Below are 18,985 nucleotides of genomic sequence, written 5' to 3' on the forward strand. Positions count from 1 at the left end.
GTGGGTCAGGGCCATGCCAGGATGAGCCCCACAACTGGCCCTCTGGACACAGAGCCACTTGCTCCACGGCCTGCTGTCCCTGCAGTCCCCATCACACCTCTCGCCTCTGCCCCATGCTGTTCCCTTCCTCACCTGGGAACAGCAGCAGCGATGGTGGGAATGGGGCTGTCCAGGCCATAAGGCCCTTGTCCTGGGTGCTGGTGGGAGGGGACGTGTGGGAGCTGGGAGAGGAACCCAGGAGCTGGGCCTGCTCCTTCTGGGCTGTTCCAGCACCTTGGAGAGAGACAAAATAAAGAAGGCCAGGGCCTGGTTTGGAGAGTGGGAGGCTTGGGTTGGGGAGTAGGAGGCCTGGGTTGGGGAGTGAGAGGCCTGGGTTGGGGAGTGGGAGGCCTGGGGGGCTGATTCTGTGGGCAGAGGGAAGGTGGGACCTCTAACTGCAGGCATGAATCTGGACCCTGCTCAGCACATGGCTCCCAGGTCTCTGGAGAGGCTGCTCCTCTCTTCTGTGCCCAGCTGTCCCTTTCCCTGCATGGCCTGCCTGTGGGGGAGGAGCTGCAAAGGCCAGGAGGCCACTGCGGTTGGTAAAGGACAGCCCACTCTCTTTGTCCTCTCTCCCTCTGTACGCTGCCTGTAGGTCCTTTGCCTTGGCCCCTCAGCAGAAAAGTCATGCTGGAGGTGGGTGACAAGCTGGGGGAACTCAGAGGTCTGAGCAAGAACCCTAAGCCCCCAGCCCCAGGGATGGTGAGAAACTTCACGCCAGGGCCCACCAGTGACATGTTTCCACCCTGGTAGGTTTTGTGGGCACTGGAGGAGAGACAAGAAAGAAGGCAGAAATTCAATTCCAGCATAGAAATGTAGGAGGGTCCCTGACAAGGGAAGGGGAGTGGGAACCTGGGAGCAGAGAACAGGGATCCCCAGAGGGGCTGGTGGGATGGAGGGATCACTGGGATTGGGGAGCACAGGAGCCTGGATCTAGAATCATCTCTGCATCCTTAATTCCCACTGCCTATGGACACTAGGGCAGTACAGGTACACCTCGAAGATACTGTGGGTTCAGTTCCAGATACTGCAATAAAGCAAGTCAAATGATTTTTTTGATTTTCCAGTGCATATAAGTTATGTTTATACTGTAGTCTATTAAGTGTGCAATAGCATGATATCTAAAAAATAATGTAGATACCTTAATTAACAAATACTTCATTGCTAAAAAATTCTAACCATCATCTGAGCTTTCAAAGGTTGTAATCTTCTTGCTGGTGGAAGGTCTTGCCTCAGTGTTGATGGCTGCTGACTGATCAGGACGGTGGGTGCTGGAGGCTGGGGCGGCTGGAGCAATTTCTTAAAATAAGGCAACAGTAAAGTTTGCTACATTGATTAACTCTTCCTTTCATGAGTGATTTCTCTAGCATGTTAGGCTGTTCGATAGCATTTTATCAGCAGTAGAACTTTTTTCAAAATTGGAGTCGAACCTCTCAAACCCTGTGGTGGCTTATGAACTAAGTTTATGTCATATTCTAAATCATTTGTTGTTATTTCAACAATCTTCACAGCATCTTCATCAGGAGTAGTTTCCATCTCAAGAAACCACTGTCTTTGCTCATCCGTAAGAAGCGACTCCTCATCTGCTTAAGTTTGATGATGAAATTGCAGCAATTCAGGCACAGCTTCAGGCTCCACTCTTAATTCTAGTTCTCTTGCTTTTTCCACCACATCTGCAGTGACTCCTCTGCTGAAGTCTTGAACCCCTGAAATCATCCATGAGGTTGGAATCAACTTCTTCCAAACTCCTGTGAATATTGGTATTTTGACCTGTTCCCATGAATCATGAATGTTCTTTATGGCATCTAGAATGGTGAATCCTTTCTGGAAGGTTTTCAACTTACTTTGCCCAGATCCAGCAGATGACTCACTGCCTATGGCAGCTATAGCCTTACAAAGTGTATTTCTTATGAAATAAGACTTGCAAGTTGAAATTGTTCCTTGGTCCATGGGCTGCAGAACAGATGCTGTGTTAGCAGGCATGAAAACAACATCCATCTCATGTACACCTCTATCAGAGCTATTGGGTGACCAGGTCCATTGTCAATGAGACCTTCTGAGCAGTGGGTCTCAATAGTGGGCTTAATCTTTATTTTTATTTTTATTTATTTATTTATTTTTTATGTTTGAATTATTGCTTTAATGATTCCATATTCATGCTTATAATTTGTTTATGAATAAATCTTTTTAAAGTTTGAAGTAGTTCAAAATCTAAAGCATGCTATTTGTGGATGAAGTTTTGGTTTAAAATGTTTTTTTTTTTTTTTTTGAGAGGGCATCTCTCATATTTATTGATCATATGGTCGTTAACAACAATAAAATTCTGTATAGGGGACTTAATGCACAATCATTAATCAACCCCATGCCTAATTCTCCACAGTCTCCAATCTTCTGAAGCATAACGAACAAGTTCTTACATGGTGAACAAATTCTTACATAGTGAATAAGTTACATGGTGAACAGTGCAAGGGCAGTCATCACAGAAACTTTCGGTTTTGATCACGCATCATTAACTGTAAACAATCAGGTCAATTATGATTATTCGTTTGATTTTTATACTTGATTTATATGTGAATACCACATTTCTCCCTTATTATTATTATTATTATTATTATTTTTAATAAAATGCTGAAGTGGTAGGTAGATGCAAGATAAAGGTAGAAAACATAGTTTAGTGCTGTAAGAGGGCAAATGTAGATGATCAGGTGTGTGCCTATAGACTAAGTATTAATCCAAGCTAGACAAGGGCAACAAAACATCCATGGATGTAGGAGATTTCTCTCAAAACAGGGGGGGTGAGGTTCTAAGCCTCACCTCTGTTGATCCCCAATTTCTCACCTGATGGCCCCCCTGCAACTGTGCCTGTCTTAGTTGTTCCTCCCTTGAGGAATCTTACACATCTCTGGCTAACCAGTCATCTTCCGGGGCCATACAGGGAAATGTAAAGTTGGTAAGTGAGAGAGAAGCAATATTCTTTGAAAAGGTTAGCTTTTTACTTCTTTGCAGATTTATGCCCTGTGGCTTCTATGCCCATCATTTGTCTTGAGGTATCTTTAACACTTGGAAGAATTATGATACTCGGTAATTTTTGATATGAGGCACTAATTCTACTAGAGGGTTGTAATTAGGAAGGAAGAAGAAAAGCTATAGAAGTAGCAAACGGAAGAAAACATGGGAAGATTGATTATTTCTTTGACATATCTTCGTGTAGAGTAACATAAGCATGTATAGGTTTTAAACTACTAATCAAATTGCGCACACACATTAACATAATAGGAATGCAGTTACATAACCAAAGCAGACCTACAATTACCAGCCATATCCAGTGAAACCAAGAAAACCAGTTAGGCACCCTAGGCATTTGTGAAAAATTATCAATGATATGATGGATATTGTCTAACTGAATTTGAATATTTTGAGAAAAATCAGACAAATTAAAACAACACATTCCTGGGAATTGTTCACATCCCATACGTTCTTTTAACAGTAGATAGTCTATAGTTGCAAGATTTTGGAGCACTACAATTTGCACTTCTCCTAATTCTTGGTTGAGTTCCAACAGTATAGATCCAGTCAAATTTGTTGTTTTACTGTATGCACAGGCCAGCTTAGATATCTCCTTCTTCATTCCAATGGCAAGTCCAGGAACCGGTGGGATGAATGCAGCTACAACTGCAACAGCACCAGGATCTTTGTTGAAGTTTTTTGATGATCATCTTCTGGAATGACTCTTCCAGAGAATGTTGATGTTGGAAGTTCTTCTTCATATTGTATCTTAATTCATTTTCTGGGTAGCCAAATTAGGCTTTGATCCTCTGTATAAACACAAACAAACCCTTTGCCCACACTTTGATATGCCCTTTATACCACTGTGAAGAACTTACTGGAGATCACCACACAGGGACTGCCTTTTTTTTTTTAAGAGAAAGGAATATTATCAGAAAAATGTACTTCCATAGGTGATCATCTGACATCCTTTAAATGATCAAAATTAAGGATATTTAAAGCATGCATTAATCTGTGATTTGCAGTTAGTTTTATCCTATCAGGGAGTAATCCCCCTTTTCTTTCTTTTTTTGTTTGTTATCATTAATCTACAATTACATGAAGAACATTATGTTTACTAGGCTCTCCCCTATACCAGGTCCCCCCCAAAAAACCCCTTAAAGTCACTGTCCATCAGCATAGCAAAATGTTGTATAATCACTACTTGTCTTCTCTGTGTTGTACAGCCCTTCCCTTTCTCCCACCTCCCCCATTATGTATGCTAATCATAATACCCCCTTTCTTCTTCTCCCCCTTTATCCCTCCCTACCCACCCATCCTCCCCAGTCCCTTTCCCTTTGGTAACTGTTAGTCCATTCTTGGGTTCTGTGATTCTGCTGTTTTGTTCCTTTAGTTTTTCCTTTGTTCTTATACTCTACAGATGAGTGAAATCATTTGGTATTTCTCTTTCTCCGCTTGGCTTATTTCACTGAGCATAATACCCTCTAGCTCCAGCCATGTTGTTGCAAATGGTAGGATTTGTTTTCTTCTTATGGCTGAATAATATTCCATTGTGTATATGTACCACATCTTCTTTATCCATTCATCTACTGATGGACACTTAGGTTGCTTCCAATTCTTGGCTATTGTAAATAGTGCTGTGATAAACATAGGGGTGCATCTGTCTTTTTCAAACTTGAGTGCTGCATTCTTAGGGTAAATTCCTAGGAGTGGAATTCCTGGGTCAAATGGTAAGTCTATTTTGAGCATTTTGAGGAACCACCATACTGTTTTCCACAATGGTTGAACTAATTTACATTCAGTGGGCTTAATCTTACATGCCACTTTGAGCCAAGCACAGCTGAGCCTCAGCCAACCCACAGATGCATGAGCAAGAATAAAAGAGTAAATGAAAGTTGTTTCAAGTCTTGAGTTTTGGGTGGTTTGTTATGCAGCATTACTGATAGCTGACTGAAACAGCATAACATTTTTATCAGTTAGTCATAGGTTCTCTTGGAGTAACAAAGAATGAAAAAAAAGAAAGCTAAACAATAGTTTGTTTTTCAAAAAATGTTCAGAGATAGGGAATCTCAGGAGAGCAAGTTAGCTCCAGAATCCCAGGGGCCCAGAATTTTTCCATTAGATTTCTCTGTCATGCAGGGCATCCAATCCTAACTTCACTTAGTAGCTCTTGACGGCTGCTGGGGCTCTAGTCAGCACATGTTCATGTCAGGCAGCAGCATGAAGGAAAATAAAGATAAAAGAGGTTGTACCAGTGATGTTTTCATTGCTGTTTCTGAGCTCTGAGGTCGGGACTGCCTCCAGGATTTCATCCCGGAGACTCAAGGGCAGGCCAGGACCAATGTGGCTAAAATAAATCATCTTAAGCCAATTCACAGAGACCAATACACCCAGAGGCACTAGCAGTGCACCCACAAAATCGGACAAACTTGATCCTAAATTCTATTATCTACAAAATGGAGAAGATAGTATATATCTCACAAAATTACTACGAGGATTGAGTGAGACATTGTATGTAAAAGCTTGGTGCCTAATAAATAGTAGTTATTATTATTGAAAGTAGAGGGACTCTAGCTTCTTTTCAAATATTTAAATATTTCAAAATACTTAAAAAATATTTCATTCTGTACTAAAAAGATCAATAAGGGGGTTATAACATCTCAACGTTTATTTGTCCTTAAAGGGGTCATCATTTTAAAAATAAAAATAGTAAGAGCATCACATCAGACTAATTCCTCTGATCCCAGAAATTGTCCCCACAGTGGAACAGGAGGGGTGTTCTCTGGAGGTACATCAGACTCATATATACACATCTTTAATTTTCTATTTCAAGTTATCTAAGTCATAAAATCATGGTGTAAAAAAGTTGGGCTCTTGAGATACACACCCTGTTTGGGGTTTGCGTCTTCCGGGTGTTTGAAATATTTCAGGTATCTGAAATATTTGGGCAGTTGCTAAGCCCCTAAAAGTCTCCATTCTGCCTCTCTCAGATAGATAATAATAGATCTCTAATATGACTATTCTCAGAATAAATGAGTAAATCCTTCTAAACATTTGTAGAAGTGTCCGTGGCATGGTATCTCTCCAACTAATGTCTGTCATCATTAATAATCAATATCCACAATGTCATGTTTGCTTGACTTTTAATTTTACACAAACACACCAATACACACACGGAATAGCAGTACAGAAAAGTTCTGAAAGAAAGGCAAACCAGGGCGGTCAGACACTGCCTGGGGGCGGTGGGGAACGAGGCCCCGCAGTCATGCGGGACACTCATGCTGCTCTCCGCCGGCAGTGCGGCTGCAGCCCCTGTACTCGGCCCTGAAGGCCTCAGTTCCAGCCTATCAAAAGAAGCCTTGACTAACAGACTGTGGGATTATAAACTGACATCTGTTAAATGTCAAAGCAGTGCCTCACCCTGAGACAACGGGCCCGAACACATCAAGAAAGATTAATCATTGTCGTACATCCGAACCTCTGGACCTTCAAAGACTGCCTTCATAAACCCCACACCAGCCCCTTTCCAGCGGGCCTGACCTCTCTGTCTGCTCCCCTAGTATGCAAGAGATCTCCAGTAACCTCCACCTGCTTTCTTTCTTTTGAATTCAGTGTTCATTTCTGTAACACGGAAATCAAGAACCTGGTGTTTGCAGGGCTGGTAACAGTCTGATAGCCTTTGATTCTTCTCATGTCCTGAATGTCAGGGTTGGGGGAAGAAGGCAGGTATTCTCCAGGGGGTCAACAGAGCGGGATTCCAGAGGTGACGGAGGCCACCAGGGCTTTTCCTTTAACAGAGCCACAGACTCTGCCATTCCCCGACAGTGACCCCTAACCCCACGTTTCCTGGGCACCTCCCAGAGGCCCCTTCCCGCGGAGCCATGTGCCCAAGTTCCTCCTGGCAGTGCTGCACCAGCGAAGACGCGGTCCTTCTCAGGACTGGAGGCCAGAGGCTGATCTGGGGCCCACTCTCTACAGTTTCCAGTCCTGGGTCCGGCACGACTGAAGGCCCGGATGCTGTGCCCTGTCCACCCCAACGGAGGGTGTTCACTCCACAGTTCAGTTCACAGGTCACCAGTTCACACTGGTGGGGATGCAGCGCAGAGAAATGGCGACTCCACCCTGCAAGTGTTCAATACAGTGTGCTGTGAACGGATGATCCTCCTTGCCACACAGCGAAGAGCAGGTGAGAAGGACGGAAGGCCGCAGGGCGCAGAGTGTGGGAAGAAGGAAATCTTGGGATGCTCTTGGGGAAGAGGACAGAACCAGAAACTGCGGCGCGGGTGGCACTGCGCTTGCGCAGGCTGGCGGGGCCCGCGCCGTCCAGCCAGCAGGGGGCAGGGCAGCCCGCCGTCCCCGGGTGTCTCCCGGAGGGCTGCGCTCGGGCCCGCCGCTGCTCTTCGGGGGCGGCCCCGGGCGGCCCCTGCGGTGGGAGGACCTCTGTGCCAGCAGGCCTGGACCGGTGAGGCCACCGATTCACTGGGAAACCCTAAGGGAATCACCGGGTCTCTTGTGCCTCAGTTTCCTTACTGTGAAAGTGGTAGGGACGACTGCTTCACAAAGATTTTGTGGACATTAAATCAGACAGTGGTTCCCAGACTTGTCAGCCTACTGGGATCACATGCGGAGCTTCAAACACGCTGGTCCCACACCCCCGGGCTCAGGTCATTGGTCTGGGTGGGGGCCTGGGCGTTGGCATTTTTCACAACCTGCAGAGGATATTCTAAGGTGCAGACAAGTTTGGGAATCCCAGAGTTACTCTTATGACCAGGCTTTGTAAATCCAAAGTTGTGAATGTGACTTTACTTCCTCCTAAGATTCCTCTTCCCCTGCTTTATGTCCATGAAACTAAAACCCCATCTCCTCTCTCTTCGCATCTCCCAGCTCCTCTATAGCCTCTCAAAGTGGAAAATGCAGATTTCCCTCACAATCCGAGCTCGAACTACTTAAACATTCACTCCTACCACCTGCACAGAGTTATCCAAAGTGTGCTATTTATTAAAAAGCCTGCTTTGACAAGCCGAGGGAGACAGTCAGGGCGCCTGAGTCTAGGAAAGAGGGGTGGGTCTCAGCCCTCCTGCCTCTGCTGTTCTCCCTGGGGGCTAGGCAGTTGGGGGAGGAGGGTTCAGGTACCTGGAGCTCAACCAGCCCAGGCCCAACTTAGATAAAATCCTTGGTAGCTTTAACTCATTATTTCATGTTTATTTATATCAACATCAATGTCTACAGTGTAGAAGGGAAATGTAATTTGTGTCTCAAACCACATAGAGTACATGTATTCTACATACAAACCTACTTGCTAGAGACATTAAACATGAAATAATGTGGTATTTAGCATTCTGGTATTTAATACTGTGCCACATGCCTGGAGCTGGTAACCAATGTGTGAGAGGGCACAGTGGTAAGTGGGGAAACGGCCTGGGGGCTGAGTGGCCTGGGAACGTTTTACCATGGTTCCTGTTTGCTGTAATGAATCCAGACTCCTAGTACGCATCTCAGGGGCAGTGAGAGTCTGGGAGTAGGTGTCATCTCAACCATGCACCCTCCAGGCTGGGAGGCCTCTGCTCTCCCTGGGGACCAGAGGGGCTTAAGGGCTGGTCAGGCCTCAAATGGTCCCTCCCTGCCTTCAGCCAGTCCTTTCCTGGGGGGTGGAGATGGGCAGAGAAAGCCAGGACTCCAGAAGGGTGAAATGAAAGGGAGAGAGACTGAAGTAATTAGGGCATGTTCTTCCTCCACCTCCCTCCCTCCTGGGCCTTTCAGTGGGTCAGTGCTGAGTGGTGGATAGAGTGGGCAGGGGGAGCCGAGCAGTAGACACAGTGCCTGGGCTGCCAGGCCCCTGCAAGGCAGAGAGGATCCCAGAGCGGGAGGTTCCTCCAGGTGGCGCCCATCCTCCTGCTGCCCACGGAAGTCACCCTGCAGGCCTCTTACTTACCCAACCAAAGGCTTTCCTTTCTCAGTCTTACTCCTCGATGTGCTGGGGCATCTGGACAGTCAGGCCCAGCTTGTGGTCTGTCTGTCCTGTAACCATCTGTAACCCCCACTCCATGCACCCTAGTTCAAGGAGAGGGCAGTATGACATGGGAGGCCCCACACCTGCTGCTGGTCCTGGTGCTCCGGGCCTTAGGTGAGCCTGTCCAGGGGGACAGGGAGGGAAGGTGGAGGTGAGGGGAGGTGGGCTATGGGACAGTTATCGGTCACACTGCTTTTCTAGTGACAACCAGTCCAGACTCCATCAGTGGCTTGAGCACAGGTAAGTCTGGGGTTTCACCAGAGGGAGGGGGCTGGAAAGGTGGGACAGGTGACTTGTAAGGCCTCTGATTCAGGAACGGGGAGGTTGGGGGGTGGGGCATCGCGGCCTGAAAGGGGCACACAGGCGTCAGCTCAGAGCTGGGCTGGGCTAGCAAGGGTGAAGGAAAGCTGTACACCTCCTGTGAGATGCTGCCCAGCAACAGCTGCTCTCTGGAATGAAAGAACTTTCTGGGCTGATTCTCAGGTGAGGTACATGTGGCCTGTCCAGAGTCCCTCAGCTCCTTCAGGCCTGAAGCAGGACTAGGACCCAGGCCTTCGGGCTCTTGGTCCAGAGCTCCTCCTGGGCTCAAAGATTCTCTGTGGGCACCACTGGGTGGCCTCTGCCCAGGTTTGTCCATTGCAGAGCTGGGGATTTGTCCCCTCTTATTTTTTGCCTTGGGACCCGAAGACCTTCGGCTCCCTGCCCATTGGTGCTCCTTGCTGTGGCCCCCGACAGTGTCACCCGGAGAAATGACAACTCTGGTTAAGTTTTTTTTTCTTGGCAAAAACTCCCTCCACCCTGGGAGCCTGGGTGCTCGTGACCTTGTTCTGGGAGGCCCCTGTGGTCTGGCCTATAAACAAGCTCCAGCCCCATGCCAGGTTCAGGGGTTGCTCTGCAGGCCTGGAGCCTCCGTCCCTTCTTCTCCATGTTCCCACAGTGGGACCAATCTGCCTGCCGACAGTTTCCTGGTGCTGTTGTGTGGACCTCTTGTGACCAAGGACCTGGTGCTGATAGCCATCCTCATGCACCTGACCTGTAAAGCTCTGGGCTGGCCCGGGGGGCCGGGGGAGCAGGGGGAAGCTTCTCTCCTAGGAAGGGACCACAGGATTTGAGTAGCCAAGGATCACACAGGTGGCATTCTATCAGTTGCAACTTACACCAATTTAAATTTTCTTTTACCCCTTCTGTCTCTGCACACTTCATTTGGTCATTACAAGCCAACATCTCCTTTGACCTTTGGGTCATGTCCACCTGCAGCAGCCAGGTTGCCCTGCTTTGAGGCTGGCATCAGGCAGATGAGACACACACACACACTTATGGGAATTCATTCCCTCCATCAGGGTCAGAACTGCACACTCAGAAGAGTGCACACTCCTTAGATTGTCCCCACTAGCCTTGAGCCCTTACCACACCTCTAGAGCTGCCACCCCAGGACGATCGTGCTGTCCTGAAAAAGTGTGCACAGGAGGGAAAGGAGGACAGAGTCTGCCGAGGAGGATAGTTGCTAAGGGATGGAAAGGGAGGCGCGAAGCAGCCCGTGAATGCACTGCGCATTTGGAATCCCTCCTCCTCGCCTCACTCCCCAGAGCTGTACGAGTGCTGTGGGAGTGGCAGCATCGGCTGCCCGCAGCCCCACCAGGACCGCAGGGCCCACGGACAAGCCCCACGGAGCCCACCTCCTCCTGCTCCTCCGTGAACACTGAGGTCTGGGGCCTCTGAGAGAAGGCCATCCCTGTGCCTCTGGAAGACACCTGCCAGCACCCGGACACACTGCTGTGGTGGCACTGAGGACCCCAGAGTGCTTCTCCAAGCCCGTGTCCAGAGCGGGGACCCGCCACCTGCAGGACTCTTCCTGTGCATCTGGGTCACCCTTCTCCCATCCTGCCCCCTCGGGGGAACCGAACCCAACTGGCAGCTGTGATCCCCATACCTGGGTCCCTCCCTCACCAGAGACAGGGTTTCCTGCTTCTCCATCGGCCCACAGATCATCTGGCCACCCGGGTCACTATTGCCCATTGCCCTCTGCTTTGGTTCCTTTTCCTCGCTAAAGGGAATCCCTTTAGTTCATAACATACAAAAATGTAATATTTGATATTTTGAAAAATGACATCAATTCTAAGAGTATATGTCAACAAAGGGAAAGTATTTCCATCTTACAGGCTAGATAAAAGGTTTAATAGCTCTAGTACATAAACATCTTCTTTTAAATAAGACTCAGGCAAACGTTTCCATTTTAAAGAAGGCTAAGGATATGAACAAGTAATTCACTACAGAATAAAGAACAAATAATATGTATGTCTGTGTGTCTAAAATGGCTGATAGTCAAAGAAATGTGAAATCAAGTGAGACCCTGAGCTTCACCTATCAGTTCAAAGAAGATGAAAATAAATGATAATCCTATTCAGTGCTGGAGAGGGGCAGGGAACAGGGAATTCTTGTGAATCGTTGGAAGGACATAATTGATAGCCTCTTCCTGGAGGGCAATGCAGTGATGAATTAAAAAGCAGAAAAAGCCATTTATTCATCCACTGTTGATGGACATTTGGGTTATTTCTAACTTTTGACTGATGTGACTAAAGCTGTATGAACATTGAAAAAAAAAGGCAGAAAAAGAAAAACAAAAGCAGCAACTAGCTTGTGAGGCAACAGTTCTAGAACATTGTCCAAATAAGTAATTTGACATGTGTGATGATTGCTGTTGTTTGAGAAGAAAAATAATGGTGCGCCAACTATACTTCAATAAAAATATTATAGTTGCAAACATGGCCTATATTCTGGGGTGTAATGTGCCCATGCTGAGGTGCCCAGATTCCCTTGTGGGCAGAGGTGGTCGTTTCACTGAACTCTGCCAGTGTGATCAAAGTCCAAATATTTGGTAGGAATTCCATGTTATCTCAAGAGAAAATGTTTGGCTTGCTCTGTGTGCTTTTCTCCCATGTAGCAAGCTATTACTGTTTTCTTTTCTGTATAATAATTTGTTTTAATTGGAATTTAAATAATTGCTTTTTAAACTTATTTGTATGTTATAATTCAACCCCATATTCTCGGCCACTTGTCTGAATCTCCTCTCAAGACATTCTGACATATCAGGAATTCTGTTGGTTCTCTTCCAAAAAAGTCAGTCCTGCAGCCCTCTGTGGCCCCAGGGTGGGCCTGCAGCCTTCCATAGCTAGCATTCAGCCATTATCTGGGGTGTCTTTCCCCATGATCTGGGGGCTCTCCTTTGTCTCCCCTTGCACCGTTTTTCTGTTTCTTGCACCTTTGCTTACCTCTTCGTGCTGCTGGAACACCTCCTTCAGCAGCTGCTGGAGAAAGGGAGAACAGAAATACATTTTGAGACCATTTATATTTAAAAATGTCTTCTTTTCACCTTGACACTAGTAGTTTGACTGAGATATTATTTTGACTTGGAAATTATTCGTCCTCAGAATTCTGAAGGCATTGCTCTATTACCTGCCAGCTTCCCCGATTGTTAAAAAGTCTGCAGCTGTTATGATAACTATGATAATATGTGATTTGTTGTTTTCACTTCATTTGTATCTTTGTGTTCCCAGGGCCTGGATTGCCACAATGAGGAAACTCAGAGGGTGTCTGTGGCCTTTTCAATGTAGAAATTCATGGGAAAACTTCATGAATTAGGTCATGGATGATTTCTCTCTCTGTTTTCTTTGTTCTTTCTTTCTAGAACTCCTTTTATTCAGATACTAACCTTTTGGGCCAGCTGTCTTTTTTTTCCCCCTTTCCTGTTTCTCTGCTGCTGTTATTCTCTCTCCCTCTCTCCTTCTCTTTTACTCTTATTTTCTGGGAGATATTCTCAACTTTACATTCTAATCATTTCAAGGAAATTTTAATTTCTGCGGTCATATATATTTAAATTCCCAAGGGCTGCTTTGGTCCTCTGAATGTCTGTCATAACAAGTTTTCCTGTTTTTCTTAATGGCTCCCTGAGAGGGTCCCCGTTTCCTCCAATTTGCTTTCCCACTGTCGAGTTTCCTTCATTTCTCTTGCACTTGAGAGCTTTATATAGATAAAAGGCGGCTATCTGCTCAAATTCCAAAGACCACTGGGTGCCGTGAGCTGCTGGCAGGGCTTGTACGCCAGGAGGACCAGGAGGCTGATGTCCTTAGTGGTCTGTTGAGGAGGCATTCTTGTCATGTGGTTCAGCCTTCCCCCTCGGGCTGCTGGGCTCCCTGGGGAGACTCCCCTTGTTCTTTGTCTGGAGGAACAAACTTGTCTCTTGTCTGGCTGCCAACTTTCTGGAAACCAATAGGAGAAGAGGGCTGGGGTATTTCTCAGACACTGGCCTGCGTTCTTCATGTAAGCCCTTGGTTTTCAGGATGCTCTCATCATCTTTAACCATGTCTATTATCCACCTCCTTCCCACCACCCCTAGAGACCTTCGTAACCTGTCTGGGGCATTCAGTACCAGTATTTTGCTAACGTGGGGACATGTCTACCATCCCTTTGCAAAGATCACAGAGACACTGCCTGCAGGCCCCAGGAGATCTCTTGATCCCTGATGGCTCCTCTATCACCATTCCCTATCAATGGGCCAGAGTCTTGGTGGTTGCCACCCTGCCCCAGGACTATAGGCATATTGTCCAGCAGCTAATATACATCCTTCTCTCATTTAGAATGTTTTTGTTCCCTCAGTTTGCAGAAAATCTCCATGAACTCAATCCATTCCCTGTGGACTTCAATCAGTGTTCTGCTTGAAGCACTGAGAGTAAGAATATAGGAACACCTCACACACATGCCACATATATCCACTTGTGTGCACACACACTGTACACAAATGCACGTGCATGCCTACGGGCTGTACACAGATGCACATTGACAAACACACATCTGCACACCTGTCTTCATTAAGTATTGCTATGCATCATATATTGTTCTACTATATCCTTTGCTTTTCCCATGCATATTCCCTTCCATTCCCATTTTTACATGTAGGGTTGAATCACACAATGGGGCAAACATTCATGGCTGACCTTTGTAGGCTGAGACTGCAAGATCAGATTGGATGGAGCACTCTTCAGAATCTTTAAAGGTTTTTTTCTCCTTTGCAGATCCCCCGCTATTTTCTTAAAAGAGAGTAAGAGGTGATAAAGTTGAGTGGTGGGTGGGGTCAGTACTCAGAGAAAGCAAGCTATGCCAGAGATACAAATGTATTCCAGAGGCAGTGAGGCATTATGGTGACTTGTTTAAAGTTAAATGCACTTAAAAAAATAGGACTTCTGGTATCCAGTCTAGCATGTAAGGAGCTTGGAAGTTGTCATTCATCTCAACAAATAAAAAACTAACTGAAAAATCAATAACTCTCCTTAGATCTGTCAGAAAAGTGAGGTCACAGGGTGAATGCTGCTCACAGATGGGAGAGACATATGGGCAGATACAGAGAATCACAACTCACTGGAGTAAAACCCATGAGCAGAAACCTCCGTGGGGACCAGTGCCAGGGTAGGAAAATATGAACTGTCATTGACAAATTACTGGCAGCTCAGAGTGGACACATCTGAGAGATAAAACCTCCAGGGGTCCCCACTCACGGGAAGGGACCCACACGTTTGTGAGTTTTACCTTCTGGATCTGTACCAGTTCTTGCAGTGAATATTGGAGAGCCCCACCCCTGCCCTGTTTCTGGGAAACAGGAGCATTTTGGAAGGTGTCAGAACACTTCTTCTTAACAAGGTCTGCCCTAAGGAGAAACTGTTTTAACAGAGCCTGACCTGCTGCAGTTTTATCAAAGTACAAATTACTTGGGAGAAGGAAAATACCCGACTCCAGCCAGCACCAGACTTCTCCAGGGGATAAGGGAGAGACCCAGATGTACCCCCTCCAGCCATTCGGTCCCACTTACGGAAGGGGGCAAAAAACAGAATCACATGTGAGGGTCACAGTCTAGGGGCACAAGCTCATTAAAACACTGAGACCTAGTCAGTCTCCTGCTCCCCTTGCACCATACCACCATGTTACTAAAGACCTATTTACTGCACTTCCTTTACCCAGTATATGGTCTGGCTATCGAGAAAAAATTACAAGGTATACTAAAAGGCGAAACACACAGTTTGGGGAGACTGATCTATGTCAAAAAGTCTATGATGAATATGCTAAGGGAAAAAGTTGATAACATGCAACAATCATGGGACATGTAAGCAGAGAAATGGAAATTCTATGAGAGAATAAAAACTGCTAAAAATAAAAAACACTCCAACAGAAATGAAGAATACCTTTGATGGACAAAGTAGACTGGATACAACTGAGGAAAGAATCTCTGAGTTTGAGGATACGTAAATAGAAACTTCCAAAACTGAAAAGCAAAGAGAAAAGAAATGGAAAAAAACAGGACTGAATATCCAAGAACAACTACAAAATGGGTAATGCATGTAAAAGAAATACCAGAAGGAAAAGAGAGAAAGGAATGGAGAAAAAATTTGAAGCCAAAGAAAGCAGTATTAATTTCAGAGCAGTCTTGGAAGCAAGGAAAGTTCCTAGGGATAAAGAAGGTCATCAGATAACAATAAAGGGCTCAATTCTCCAAGAAGACATAATAATCCTTAATGTTTATGTGCCTAACAACAGAGTGGGAAATTACATGGGGCAAAAGTTGATAGGACTACAAGGAGAAACAGATGCATCCACTACTGTAGCTGGAGACTTCAGCACCCCTCTCTGAGAAATGGACAGATCCAGCGGGCAGAAATCAGTAAGGACATATTTGAACTCAAAAACATTGATTAATCAACTGGATATAATTAGCGTCTGTAGACTACTTCACCCAACAGCAGAATACACATTCTTCTAAAGCTCACAGGCAACATCCAGCAAAGATAGGCCACATTGTGGCCCATGAAACCTTAACAAAATTAAAAAAATATGAATCATATAATGTCTGCTCTCAGATCACAATGGAATTAACCTGGAAGTCAATAACAGAAAGATAAACGGAAAATCCCAAAATACATGGAGAGCAAACATCACACTTCTAAATAACACGTGGGCGACAAAGAAGACACCTCAAAAGAATTTTAAAAATATTTTGAACTAAATAAAAACAGAACTTATCAAATTTGTGGGATGCGGTGGAAACAGTGCTTACAGGGAAATTTGCAGCACTGAATGCATATATTAGAAAAAAAGAAAGATCTAAAATCAGTAATCTAAGTTTCTACCTTAGGATATTGGAAGATTAAGAGCAAATGAAGCCCAAAGTAAGCAGAAGAAAAGAAATAATAAGAATTAGAGCAGAAATCAATGAAATTGAAAACAGGAAATCAATAGAAAACATCAATAAAACCAAAAGCTGATTTTCTTCTATAGTCAACATTATCTTTGAGGAAGGAGGCAACGACAGTACAATGAAGAAAAGATAGTCTTTTCATCAAATGTGCTGGACATTCACACGCAAAAATTGAATTTAGACATAGACCTGACAACTTTCACAAAAATCAATGCAAAATGGGCCATAGATCTAAATGTGAAACATAAAACTGTAAAATTCCTAGACCATAATGTAGGAGTGACCTTGGGCGTCATGATGACTTTTTGGTACAATATCAAAGATATGATCCATGAAAGGATAATTGATAAGCTGGACTTCATTTACAAATATGAATTTAGAAATTCATAAATAAAATTAGAATTAAATATAAATTAGAAATATGAATTAAAAGCTTTTGCTCTCTGAAATACACTATCAAAAGAATGAAAAGACAAGCCACAATCTATTGAAAAATATTTGCAAAAGACCTAATAAAGGACTTTTATATAAAACATACAAATAACTCTTTAAAGACAATAAAAAACAAACAACTTGATTTTTTTAAATGGGCACAAGAGCTGAACAGACATCTCCTCAAAGAAGATATACAGATGGCAAATAAACATGTGAAAAGATGCTCCACATCATTTGTCATTAGGAAATTTCAAATTAAAACAGCTATGAGATACCACTACACACCTATTAGAATGGCCAAAATCCAAAACATTGACAAAATCAAATGGTGACAAGGATGTGGAGCAGCAGGAACTGTCATTCATTACTGTTGGGAATGCAAAATGGAACACCCGTTTTGGAAGACTGGTGGTTTCTTACAAAACTAAACACACTCTTACCATACTTCAGTAATCACACTCCTTGATACTTACCAGAGGATCTGAAAAGTTATGGGCATGCAAAAAACCTGTACATGAGGGTTTATGGCAACTTAGTCACAATTGCTGAAACTTGAAAGCAACCATGATGTCCTTCAGTAGGTAAATGGATAAATAAACTGTGGTGCCTCCAGACAATGGAATATCATTCAGGGCTAAATAGAAATGAACTATGAGGTCATGAAAAGACATGGAGAAAATTTAAATGCATATTGCTAAGTGAAAGAAGCCAATCTGAAAAGGCCACCTATGGTATGATTTAAGCTATATGACATTCTGGAAAAGGCAAAACTATGGACACAGTAAACAAGATCAGTGATTACCAGGGGTTAGGTGGGGAGGAAGGGGCCACAAAGGATTTTTAGGGCAAGGAAAGTATTCTGTGTGATGCTATAAGGAGGATACATGTTATTATACATTTGCCCAAACCCACAGAATATACAAGACCAAGAATGAACCCAATGTAAACTATGGACTTTGTGTAATAAATCATGTGACAATGTAGGTCCATTGGTGTGGGATGTTGATAACAAGGGATGCTGTGAGCACCTGGGGTAGGGGGTATATGGAAACTCCCTGTGCTTTCTGATCAATTTTGTTGTGAATCTAAAAATAAAGATTATTTCAAATATACATGCACCTGGTAACAACAAATCCCAAGTGGTTTAGAAGTAGCAAGTGAAAAGTTAAAGTCTTTCTTGTCCTTCCTTAGCCTTCAGCTTCTTGCCTCAAAGATAACCACAGTTAATTGATTTCCATGTATCCTTTCAGAAAATGTCCTATATTAAAAGCACATGTATTGCTATCTTTTAACATTTTTTCCACAAAAGGCACCATGTAATAAATATAGTCCTGCATGTTTTGTCACAGGAACTCCATCTTGGGGATTGCTCTTTATAGAGATCTGATCCAACTCATTCTTTTGTTCTTTTTTTTAGCACAAAATGTTTATTAATAGCAAAGAACTCATTAAACTTAAAAACTCCCTCTGCTCAAAATACCTCCTTCTTCACCTCAAGTTTACTAATCTTTAGATTTACCTCAGAAGTCAGCTTCCCATCGGGACTTTTTCTCAGATCAACATGAGCTAGATATCCTTTCTCTGTTTCCAGTTATCCTGATAAAACCCTGTATGTATGAATTTCTACATGGAATCTTTGAGAGTGCAGTCTTAAAAATTTAGGTCTTAGATTTGCTGCACTGGCATAATAAGTGTTCATTCTTTTTTTTCCTAATAGTTTGTTCTTTTTTTTTTTTTTTAGGTGTCATTGATATACACTCTTATGAAGGTTTTACATGAAAAACATTGTGGTTACTACATTCACCCATATTATCAAGTCCCCCCGCCCTTACCCCATGGAAGTCACTGTCCATCAGTGTAGTAAGATGCCACAGAGTCACTACCTGTCTTCTCTGTGCTACACTGTCTTCCCTGTGACCCCCCACACCATGTGTACCAATCATAATGCCCCTCAATCCCCTTCTCCCTTCCTCCCCTCCCCCTCCCCTTTGGTAACCGCTAGTCCCTTCTTGCAGTGTGTGAGTCTGCTGCTGTTTTGTTCCTTCAGTTCTGCTTCATTGTTACACTCCACGAATGCCAACTCATCCTTTCTAATGGCACTGTATTGCAGTTTACTCAAGCTCTTCCATAATGATTGTGAAAGTTTAACAAGACGCTGACTAATAGTGCTGCAGTAAACTTCTTTGTACCTAAATTGGTAATTTTTAGGCACATCTATAGGCAAAGTTCTAGCTGTGGAATTGCAGGGTTGATGG

The sequence above is a fragment of the Manis pentadactyla genome, chromosome 16 (genome assembly GCF_030020395.1).
Source record: "Manis pentadactyla isolate mManPen7 chromosome 16, mManPen7.hap1, whole genome shotgun sequence".
Taxonomy (NCBI): domain Eukaryota; kingdom Metazoa; phylum Chordata; class Mammalia; order Pholidota; family Manidae; genus Manis; species Manis pentadactyla.